The sequence below is a fragment of the Sapajus apella genome, unplaced genomic scaffold (assembly GCF_009761245.1).
Source record: "Sapajus apella isolate SASKATOON/1434 unplaced genomic scaffold, GSC_monkey_1.0 scaffold12, whole genome shotgun sequence".
Taxonomy (NCBI): Eukaryota; Metazoa; Chordata; class Mammalia; order Primates; family Cebidae; genus Sapajus; species Sapajus apella.
Genome location: NW_022436952.1, coordinates 6,916,547 through 6,927,590, shown reverse-complemented (window position 1 = coordinate 6,927,590; position 11,044 = coordinate 6,916,547). Strand labels below are relative to the sequence as shown.

The 11,044-nt window shown below is 46.1% G+C and overlaps 1 long non-coding RNA gene across 1 annotated transcript in view; it reads left to right on the top strand.

Moving 5' to 3' along the window:
• The first annotated feature begins 661 nt into the window (after positions 1-661).
• The window catches only part of LOC116552942, a 12,122-nt gene continuing 1,739 nt past the window's right edge, over positions 662-11,044 (top strand). The window contains exon 1 of the long non-coding RNA XR_004269567.1: positions 662-1,230. This is a non-coding gene — a long non-coding RNA (uncharacterized LOC116552942). The remainder of the gene's footprint in view (positions 1,231-11,044) is intronic.

The window sequence follows — 11,044 nt, the reverse complement described above, 5'->3', positions numbered from 1 at the left end:
CACACACACACACACACACACACACACACACACACACACACACACACACGGCTTCTGGGAGGCTTCCATGTTTTGGAGAATGCTTGAAATATCAAGGCCGGAAGGGAAGATGTGGGCAAAACTCTGAGGAGGAGGCCAGAAAATGCAGGTCTCGGTGGGTAGGAGGAAGGTGTGGATCCTGGCTCGGGGTGAGCTAGAGCTGGCCGGGCAGAGAGCAGGGGCATCTTGCAGGGTCCTGGGCCTGCGGACGAAGCCTGGGGAGGAATCAGACGTCCCCTTGCCCACTCAGACGCCGATCGCCTTACCCCCACCCCACGCGTGCACGCACGCGCACTACCCCGCCCCCACGAACTCCGCAGATCCCAGGCGGAGGGCAGAGAGGCAGCTCTCCGTCGGCGGGGTCGGTACTCATCCTGTGAATCCTCGGTTCCCCGACTCTAGGTGAGCCCAGCCAGTCGCCCCCGCCCGAGACCTGCGCCCAGCATTTGTCAGGTTGATGGCTGAAGCTCGCCGCACCTCCCACTCTAGGCAGGGTTTTGTCGTTGAACTTGAGTCAGGCTGTAAACATTCCTTCACCCCTCCGGAGCCAGGCTGAGTGGAGGGGAAGGGCAGAGGGGGCTGTGGCGGGACCCGGAACGTGAGAAGCCCGGCCTCTCCCAATCAAGCCCTCGCGGCTTCATCAAAGAGCTTCTGACCCTTGCCTTCCCGGGACAATCACCGGGTCTGCAGCTAAAAGCCGGATTCTTGAGGCCATCGGCAAGTCAGGCCGACATTGTGTAACTTTTTCTCTTCCTCATTGGCATTTCATGTTCGTTTACCTTATTTTAGCCAGTCCGATTCTTAATTTATTTCAACAATCAGGATAAACAAATGTGTACACAAACGAATTCTAGCTAAGGCCGATGAATTATTAGAGAATGTTCTAGCCGGTCGTCACGAGGCTGTCGCCGCTGGGTTTTACAAGCGCCCCTCCCTCGGCGTGGTAATCCTGGGGGGCCATCCCTTGCCGCGCGATCTGATCTCGGGTTGCCACCGGAGCGGCTGCCGAGCCTCGCAGAGCTCCCGGCCGCCTTCCCAGGACCTGGAATTTTAAACTTCGCAAATGGGGCGTCTCTTTACTCGGTGGCGGAGGACAGAGCGGCCTGGAGAGCCGTCCGACCCGGGAAACCCACGCCTTTCTCCCGGCGACGCGCCGACTGCGGAGGCTGCGAGGAGCGGCCTGCTGAGACGGTAGTGGTGCTGCGTGTGTGTGTGTGTGTGTGTGTGTGTGTGTGTGTGTGTGTGTGTGTGTATTTAAATAATTCAGGATCTGGAGAAAGGGAGGATCAAACACACGATCCCAGGGGCTCTCCCTGGCTCAGTAACATCCAGTCGAAGGGGAACGGAGCGCGCCGGCACGCAGGGAGGCGCGGGGGCCACTGTGCGTCTGGCGCGGGCCGCTCGGAGCGCTCGGCTTCCTTTCCAGCCCGTAGCCCCCAGCAGCTCAGCGACACCGGCTAACGAGATACCAAATCCGGCAATGCAACGAAAAGCGCCCCGACTTAGTATTTGGGACAGAGACAACGCAGGGAGGCAGGTCCTGGCCGACAAATCGGAAGAGGCCTGCGGGAGTTAGCCGGATTAGGCTCTCCCTGTCCTACCCGCCCCCACTAATGGGGCCTTTACCTGCCACAGAGCCTGCTTGAACCAAAGGGGTTTGCTATCTCTTCCTCCTCCTCCACTTTCTATCCCCAGGCCTTCGGCCGGGCCTGAGAAAGAATCCAGACAACCCTTCTGCCCTTGTGTGACCTTCGGGGAAAAGAGGCGTGGGCGCCTGGGTCAAGTTCACGGACCTGGTCTGCGTAGTTTAGAGCAAGCGAAGGCACCGTTCACATTCTGACGAGAAGGGTTGTAAGCGATTGGGACGGCGTGGGGGAGAAACAAGCTGCGAGAAAGGACTTCCCATTTTAATCTATTGTCCCAGTCTCACATCCCCTCCCCCTCTCGCAGCCCTGTAGAGGAGAAATAATTAGATCCGAAAAGAAGCCTTTTATTGGGAAAAATGCGAAGGTCTCATGGAATGAACTTCCCACAAATGGTCTTTGGCACTTGGGTAGTTTTGCGTGAGTTCGGTGCCGGCCTTTTTGAAAGTTAAGGATTTACAGTATTCGGCACAATGGTTTCTGTGGAATTTGATTCAGAGCAAAAAAGATCGCATCTATACTGCTTTCCAAAAAGCTTCCGACTGAACACATTGAAATAATTTCCCCCAACATCCTGGTCCCTACCCTACTCACCCCACCCCCCCGACTTTTTTTAAAGGGCCTGATGCAAAATGATATTCTGCCCCTTAAAAAAAAAATCAAAGTGCAAAAAAAAAAAAACTATCCCGATTGCAACAAATAGAATATGCATCTTGAAACACTGAGCTACTTTAAAAACTTTTTATAAACACCCTCTTCTAAATTAAAATTTTTTTCAATGTGTATGTTATATAATTTTCAACCACTGTTAATAGTTACTTTTTGTTACCCTTCCCCTCAACCTAGTTATGTACAACCTAATTTGGTTTGAAAACATACATTTTCTGTGTCATAAGCAATTCCTCAATTTATTTTTAGATATCACAATATGCAATGAAAGAAATTGTCATAATTTAGAAAACTGTTTCCCTAAAGTTAGTCTTTTAGGCTGTCCCCATATTTACAGAGAGGAGTTTCAGCTGGACACAGCAGCTGACACCTATAATCCCAATACTTTGGGAGGACAAGGTGGGAGAATTGTTTGTGCCCAGGAGTTCGAAACCACCATGGGCAATATAGTCAGATTCTGTCTCTACATTTTTTTTTTTTTTTTTAATTAGCCAGGCATGGTGGCACCTGCCTGTAGTCACAGCTACTCTGGAGGCTGAGGCAGGAAGATCACCTGGGAGTTTGAGGCTGCAGTGAGCCTTGATGCTGCCATTGCACTCCAGCCTTGTCTACTCCAGCTTGGTCAACAGAGCAAGACCCTGTCTCTAGAAAACACATAAATAAAAAGAAGGATGTTTTTTCCTGATTAGAAAAGTAACACATTCTTATTATTAAGAATTTCAAGGCCAGGCGCAGTGGCTCAGCCTGTAATCCCAGCACTTTGGGAGGCCGAGGCGGGTGGATCACGAGGTCAAGAGATCGAGACCATCCTGGTCAACATGGTGAAACCCCGTCTCTACTAAAAATACAAAACATTAGCTGGGCACGGTGGCACGTGCCTGTAATCCCGGCTACTCAGGAGGCTGAGGCAGGAGAATTGCCTGAACCCAGGAGGCGGAGGTTGCGGTGAGCCGAGATCGCGCCATTGCCCTCCAGCCTGGGTAACAAGAGCGAAACTCCGTCTCAAAAAAAAAAAAAAAAAAAAAAAAAAAGAATTTCAAAAATATAAAAATAATTAAAAAGAAGGAAATAAAATTTACCCCATACACTACTATCCAAAGTTTACCAAGCTACTCTTTTGTTATATTTTCTTCAGTTATTTTTCCTTGCACATGTGCACAATTTCAAAACTGAGATTCTGCATGAATTTTTTTGTCTTGCCTTTTATTTAATGTAAGATTATGAACATTTCCCAGTGTTATTAAATAGTCTTCAAAAGCTTGGTTTTAATGATTGCATAGTATCCAATCCACCAAATGTGGTATCAAAAATCATTTCTTTAATTATTGATCATTTAGATTTTTTGTTTCTATGTTTACTTTTAAAATAATTCATAAGAGAGAAATTGTTGTGTCCCTAAGTATGTTTGATAGAGAGATGAGAATAGAATCCCCCTGGGATAGAATGCTTCAAAAATTCTAGGTTAAAAATTCCCCATTCTGAAATAGCCAGGTGTGGTGGTGCGTACCTGTAGTTCTAGCTACTCAGGAGGCTGAAGTGACAGGATTGCTTAAGCCGGGGATGAACTACAATGACACCACTTCACTCCAGCCTGGGCGACAGAGGGACACCCTGTCTCCTCTGTCTCTTTCTCTCTTTTTGAGACAGGGTCTTGCTCTGTTGCTCAGGCTGGAGTGCAGCGGTGTGATCACTGTTCACTGCAGCCTTGACCTCCCAGGCACAAGTGATCCTCCCCCTCCCACCTCAGCCTCCCCAGTAGCTGAGACTACAGGTGTTCACCACCATGCCCGGCTGATTTTTTGTATTTTTGGTAAAGATGGGGTTTTGCCATGTTTCCTGAGCTGGTCTCGAACTCCTGGACTCGAGTGATCCTCCTCCCTCAGCCTCCCAAAGTGGGAGGCATGAGCCACCAGGTCCAGCAGACACCGTCTCTTAAAAAAAAAAAAAGAAGAAGAAGAAGAAGACTGGGCACGGTGGCTCACGCCTGTAATCCCAGCACTTTGGGAGGCTGAGGCAGGTGGATCAGCTGAGGTCGGGAGTTTGAGACCAGCCTGACCAACATAGGGAAACCCCATCTCTACTATACAAAAAATTAGCCAGGCATGGTGGTGCATGCCTGTAATCCCAGCTACTCAGGAGGGCTGAGGCAGGAGAATTGCTTGAACCCGGGAGATGGAGATTGCAGTGAGCTGAGATCATGCCATTGCACTCCAGCCTGGGCAATAAGAGCGAAGCTCCGTCTCAAAAAAAAAAAAAAAAAGTCCCCATTGTTAGGAGGACATAAAAAGGGGGTCTTTTAAGGTGCTCAAAATGTTCCATGTTTTGATCAAGGTGGTGGTTATGTGCATGTATACATGTGTAAAAATTCATTAAACTCAACATTCAAGATTTGCGCCTTTTACTTTTAAAATTTTAACACTGCTCTCCCACCCTCTGAAAGCTTGTATCTGTTTACAAAGAAGAAGAGCAATGCAGGAAATAGGTGGAGGAAGCAAAGCAGGGGTGGAACCAACCCAAACTGGATGGGCTTACCCCTTGCTAGGGTATTATCTTTGGTTCGGAGACCAAAATATTCACCAAAAGTAAATATTTGACAGTTAGTGATGACGGGTTGTGGGGTGGGGAATGCTTGGCGTTTCTTCCCCACCCCAGTGCTAGCTCTTGTTAGATAGAGAGGATTTTTTCCTATTATGGTTGCACTTTTGTGGCTTTGACCTTCTCTAATGAGTAGAAGATGGATAAAAATAGGGTAGAAAATATTTTAAAAGAGTTAAAATGAACAGATACACAACTGAGTCATCTAACTGTCATGTGACATAGAAGTGGGATTTTAAAATAACTATTTTTCAGAAATAGATTTTTTTAAAAAAAAATTACTTTGTAATCTACTTTCGGTTAAAAATACAACAGTCAGAACTTGAGGACTGCAAGGACAGCTGCTCTCCCAGGTGACAATAAGGACCTGGAGGCACTGGAGAGGCGTCTGAGTCTGGTTTTATTGGCACTGTTGTGTGAGGTCAGTGGGACTGTGTGCAAGCCAGAGCGTATGTTTAATCCTTGGGATGCTGAGAAGGGGGAGAAGAAAAACCCTTTATGCTATTGGGCACCAGAGCTACTTCCTGTTTGTGCTTCAGACAAAGGACTGCTACAACGCTTCACACATTCATATTTAGTGATGACTTCTTATTTTTTATAGTTTTATTCCTTTTTCACTTAAAATCAGGATAAAGTTGGATTTTTAATATTTTATAAAGAAAGACATGAGACATCTTTTCGTGTCAAAAAATACTGTGGATGTTTTACAAAACAACTTTCCTTTTTCCAAGTATAACACATATCCAATAAAGTGTATTAATCTTAAGTGTATAGCTTGAAGAATAGTTACCTAGATAACCACCATTCAGAATAAGATAGAAAACATTCCCTCTATCCCTGTGGGTTCCCTCAGACCCTTTCCTGTATAATATTCCAGATGTAACTGCCATTATTTTATTTTATTTTAATTTTTGAGACAGAGTCTCACTCTGTCGCCCAGGCTGGAGTGCGGTGGCATGAGCTCAGCTCACTGCAACTTCTGCTTCCCAGGTTCAAACAATTCTCTTGTCTCAGTCTCCCTAGTAGCTGGGATTATAGGCTCCTGCCACCATGCCCAGCTAATTTTTGTATTTTTAGTAAAGACAGGGTTTCACTATGTTGGTCAGGCTAGTCTTGAACTCCTGACCCTAGGTGATCCACCTGCCTTGGCCTCCCAAAGTGCTGGGATTACAGGCATGAGTTAACATGCCTGGCTGTAACTGCCATTCTGATTAGTCTCAAATCCCCACATCTATTGACATTAATTTGTTTTGGCCGTTCTTGAACTTCGTATAAGTAGAATTACACAGTGCGTAATCTTTGGGGTCTGGTTTCTTCCATTCGGCAAAATGTCTGTGAGGTTAATTCATGTTGCTGTGTGCATTGGCAGTTTATTCTTTTTCTCTGCTATTCCATTGTATGAATATGCCACAAATGGTTTCTCCATTCATTGTTGATGAACATTTGAGTTGTCTGTATTTTTGGCTATTACAAATAAAGCTACTATTAATATTCTTGAACAGGCCTTTCAGTGAACAAATTGAATAATTTCCTCTAGAATTTCTGGGTGATAGGGTAGGAACTATATATGTTTAATTTACTACCTCTGTGGTGTTTTTAAAAGTTCAGTTATCTATCAGTCTTTAATCCCCACAAGCAAGTGGTCAAATTAAAGAACATGCTTGATTACATTTGTTTGGATTTCTCTCTCTCTTTCTTTCTGTTCCTAGTGCTTTTTCTTTTCTTTTCTTTTCTTTTTTTTTTTTTTTAAGGCGGGGCCTCATTGTGTCACCCAGGTCAGAGAGCACAGTCGTGCAATCTCGGCTCCCTGCAACCTCTGCAATTTCAAGCAATTCTTATGTCTCAGCCTCTCAAGTAGCTGAGATTACAGACATGTGCCACCATGCCCAACTAATTTTTTCTCTTTTTAGTAGAGACAGGGGTTTCCCTGTGTTGACCAGGCTGGTCTTGAACTCCTGGCCTCAAGTGATCCTCCCACCATGGCCTCTCAAAGTGCTGGGATTACAGGCCTGAGTCACCATACCTGGCCTCTTTCTTTCTTTTCTTTCTTTAACTTTCCAGTAAGTTTTATTATTAGTCATTATTCAGGGTCTCATGGTGGGGATCATTATGTATTCAGGTCCCCTTTTACCACCCTGGGAGAAGGATGGAGGACAGAGGAAAGGTGGGGTACAGCCAGTTCAGACCTTCCCAGGGAAATGTGCTTTCTGCCCAGTGGCTGTCCCAGGTGAGACTGAGGATAGGGACTTGTACACACGCTGGTACCATCACACACACAGACATTGTCCCCTTTAGCAGTCATTGCCTTCTGAAAGAGGTGGAAGTCCAGGTCATCCTGCCAGCAGTTCCCAGGCTGGTTCTGGTTGGGGAAGCTGCCATCAAAAGGAGCAGTCTTATAGGTTTTTTTTTTTTTTTTTTTTTTTTTTGAGACAGAGTCTCGCTCTGTCATCCAGGCTGGAGTGCAATGGCATAATCTCGGCTCACTGCAACCTCCACCTCGCAGGTTCAAACAATTCTCCCACCTCAGCCTCCCGAATAGCTGGGGCTACAGGCACCTGCCAGCATGCCCAGCTAACTTTTGTATTTTTGTAGAGACAGGGTTTCACTATGTTGGCCAGACTGCATGACCTCAGGTGATCTGCCCACCTCATCCTCCCAAAGTGCTGGGATTACAGGTGTGAGCCACCATGCCCAGCTGTTTTTGTGTTTCTTGATTTTTTTTTTTTTTTTTGGAGACAGGTTCTCATTGTGTTGCTCAGACTGCTGTGCAGTGGTACGATCATGGCTCACTGCAGCCTCAACTTCTTGGGATTCAGTGATACTTCTGCCTCAGCTTCCCAGGTAGCTGGGATTATAGGTGTGTGCCACACATTTTTTTTTGTATTTTTAGTAGAGATGGGGTTTCACCATGTTGGCCAGGCTGGTCTCAAACTCCTGACTTCAGGGGATCCGCCCGCCTTGGCCTCCCAAAGTGCCGGGATTATAGGCATGAACCACCATGCTCTTAAAGAAACCATTGATAACTCAGCAAAGATGCCAGTGTCTGACAGAACTGCTCAAATTTCTATGATGAGCTTATTTTGAAGTCTTGATGACTGGGATCCTTGGGACAGCAGAGATTTGTGTTTGCTGTGAGCATCAAGACTCATGGATCTGGTCCTCCCTATGATATCCCTCCATTGACCCCAGTCCTGGGGCACAGTCACACCTACAAGTTATGCCCTTGTAGATCTCACCAAACTCCCCCAAACGCAAACACAATGAGCAGGGCAAAGAAGAGCAGCGACTGAGGTTAATGGTCAGGGTCAGCAGGGACCAGGGGCCAAAGGGTTAGTGCCAGAAGGTAGAAGTGATTCTCCTGAGTCCTGATTTGGAAGCTGAGTTATGACTCAGGAAATTTATTGCCCCAGGGTCTTTTAACAAGAAGCGATCTATCTTCCCAGGCAGAACTTCCATTACTGGTGACAGGTGCCTGGAGCCAGCTTATTAAAAACCATCATTTCAACCCCCAAAGCGAAGGCCCCACAGTGTGTTGGAATAGAATGTTAATTTCTAGCTCCATATCATAATTTAGGACGTGGGGAGATATTATGAGGCATTTTAAAATTCAAGAGGAAGGAAACTTGGTGCTATTTCTGCACTCTGAGCCCAGGGAGCATTAGGATCTTTATTTCACAGGTCTCACTCCCCTTTACCAGCAGGTTAATACAACACGGCTCTGCCTGCTGCGGTGGGCTGGTCCTGCTCTGGCTCTGCCCTGGCCCAAGATAGAACTTGCCTTATTGCTCAGCAGCTGTGGCAGAATGGAATGAGCCCTGGACTTTGAGCCAACGGGTCGGATTCAAGTACTGCTGTGGTCTAGGGAAAAAGCCCTCTTACATTTGTATGACGCCTTTTCATTTTTCAAGTACTTGTGTACTTCACATCTTTTATCTCATGTATGGTGAGGTATGGGGAGAGGGAAAGAATGTCCGTTTTACAGAAAGCGTAAATGGATATCTTGGTGGCAGTTTCTTGTTATTGGAGGTGAGAGGTGTTCCCCTCATTGGCTTTTATTTATTTTTTATTTTATTTTATTTTGTTTGAGATGTGGTCTTGCTCAGTCACCAAGGCTGGCATACAGCGGCACAATCACCACTCACTGCAACCTTGAACTCCCAGGCTCAAGCAATCCTCCCACCTCCACCTTTGGAGTAGCTGGGACTGACTACAAGTGCATACCACCATGCTAGGCTAATTTTTTGTAGGGTTTCCCTATGTTACCCAGGCTGGTCTCAAACTCCTGTGTTCAAGTGATCCACCCACTTCAGCCTTCCAAAGTGCTAGGATTGTAGGCGTGAGCCACTGCTCCTGGGCCCCTCATTGGCTTTTGTCTCCAAATCTTTCTTATGCAGCTTTGAAAATAGCTCTGAGAAATTTGGATGGGAGGAAGAGGAGGTGTTGGGGAGACTGTTCGTGGAGATCTCTCAGGGATGAGCCAGTTTTTCTGCCTCCACAGAGCTTCTCTACCTGCGTGGTCGCCCAGGGGAACTTCTTGGCTGAATTATTCAAATTGTTAGTGAACTTTCTGTGTCACACAGGCCAGGGTGTGCTTAGGCACAGTAAAAGGGAGATCTAAGCAAATGATATGAATGGTCAGGTCAATAATTGGCCACACAATTGAACAAAGTACATCTTGTAGCACGTTGGTAGATATCCCATTGAAAATGCTTGGTATGGAAGCATGGGAAATGGGGAAGTTGGTTACTTAGACATGACAATGGCAGAGATCCCCCTTAGGTGTGAGGTTGAAGGATAATTTATAGCTGCATCAGAGCAAAATATTCATGGTTTTATGTTTTGATTTCTATCTTAATGATCTGCATGCATTTGACATGGTTGCCATGGAATGTCAGATGTTTCACAATGTATGTGGATGGTTTATGCTCTTTGACAATTTATAACAGTTAAATAAAATTGCCCTAAAAAGTCTTGTCCTCATGGGAATTTGGGGAGCACATGCTATGTCCCTCTTCCTGTCCCTCCTTACCCTGGCAGTCTACCTGATTATTTTCTTCAACTTCTTCTCCCCTTTATAAAATATTTGGATAAGGAACACAAACTCATCTAAATTTCCAGTTGTTTTAATATCTCAGTGATCTGTAGGAAAATAGGGCCTGTGTGACTAATTGAATTTTTCACCTAGATGTCTGGTGCCATGTGGTCTGAGGCTTGGGAGAGCTGAAAAGTTGGTTGTCAGGGGCCCTTGTGGCGTATGTGTACAGGTGACAATTAAAACCAGTGTTGGACTGGGCACAGTGGCTCATACCTGTAATCTCAACACTTCGGAAGGCAGAGGTGGGTGGATCACTTGAGGTCAGGAGTTGGCTATCAGACTGGCCAACATGGTGAAACCCTGTCACTACTGAAAATACAAAAATTAGCTGGGCTTGGTGGCACACACCTGTAATCCCAGTTACTCAGGAGGCTGAGGCAGGAGAATCGCTTGAGCCAGGGAGTCGGGGGTCGTAATGAGCCAATATTGCGCCACTGCACTCCAGCCTGGCAACAGAGCAAGACTCCGTCTAAAAACAAACATACAAACAAACCAAACCGCACACACACACACACACACAAATAAATAAAATCAGTTTTGCTTCATTCCCAGCTTGGCCCAAGGTGGGGCTCACTCTGTCTATAAGGGCTTTGGACCTAAGGATCAGCAGTCTGCCTTCCTAATGCTCTTTCTTTGAACAATAACCCATGGCTTTAAAACAAAGGATTCCCCATTACTGTGTAAAGCTACAAGGTACTTCCCAGAGGAGTGAGTGGCTCCTGCAACCCAGGTGTGAGTAATCAGAGACTGTTGTTTCGTTTCAGAGATATGATTTGGTTGATAGATGCAAGCCCTTTCTCAATAAAAACATTTTATTTGTCCCCGAGGTTTCCTTGGAAGCATATCAATATGCCCCATATACTATTTTTACTTTGAATGTTTCCATGGCCCAGAATCATTTTTGGCATAGCTGTTAGGTATAAGTGTGACTCTGGGCTGAGATAACTTCCTCCAACTTGGCAAGCGTCTTTCTTTCCTTCCTTCCTTCCTTCCTTCCTTCCTT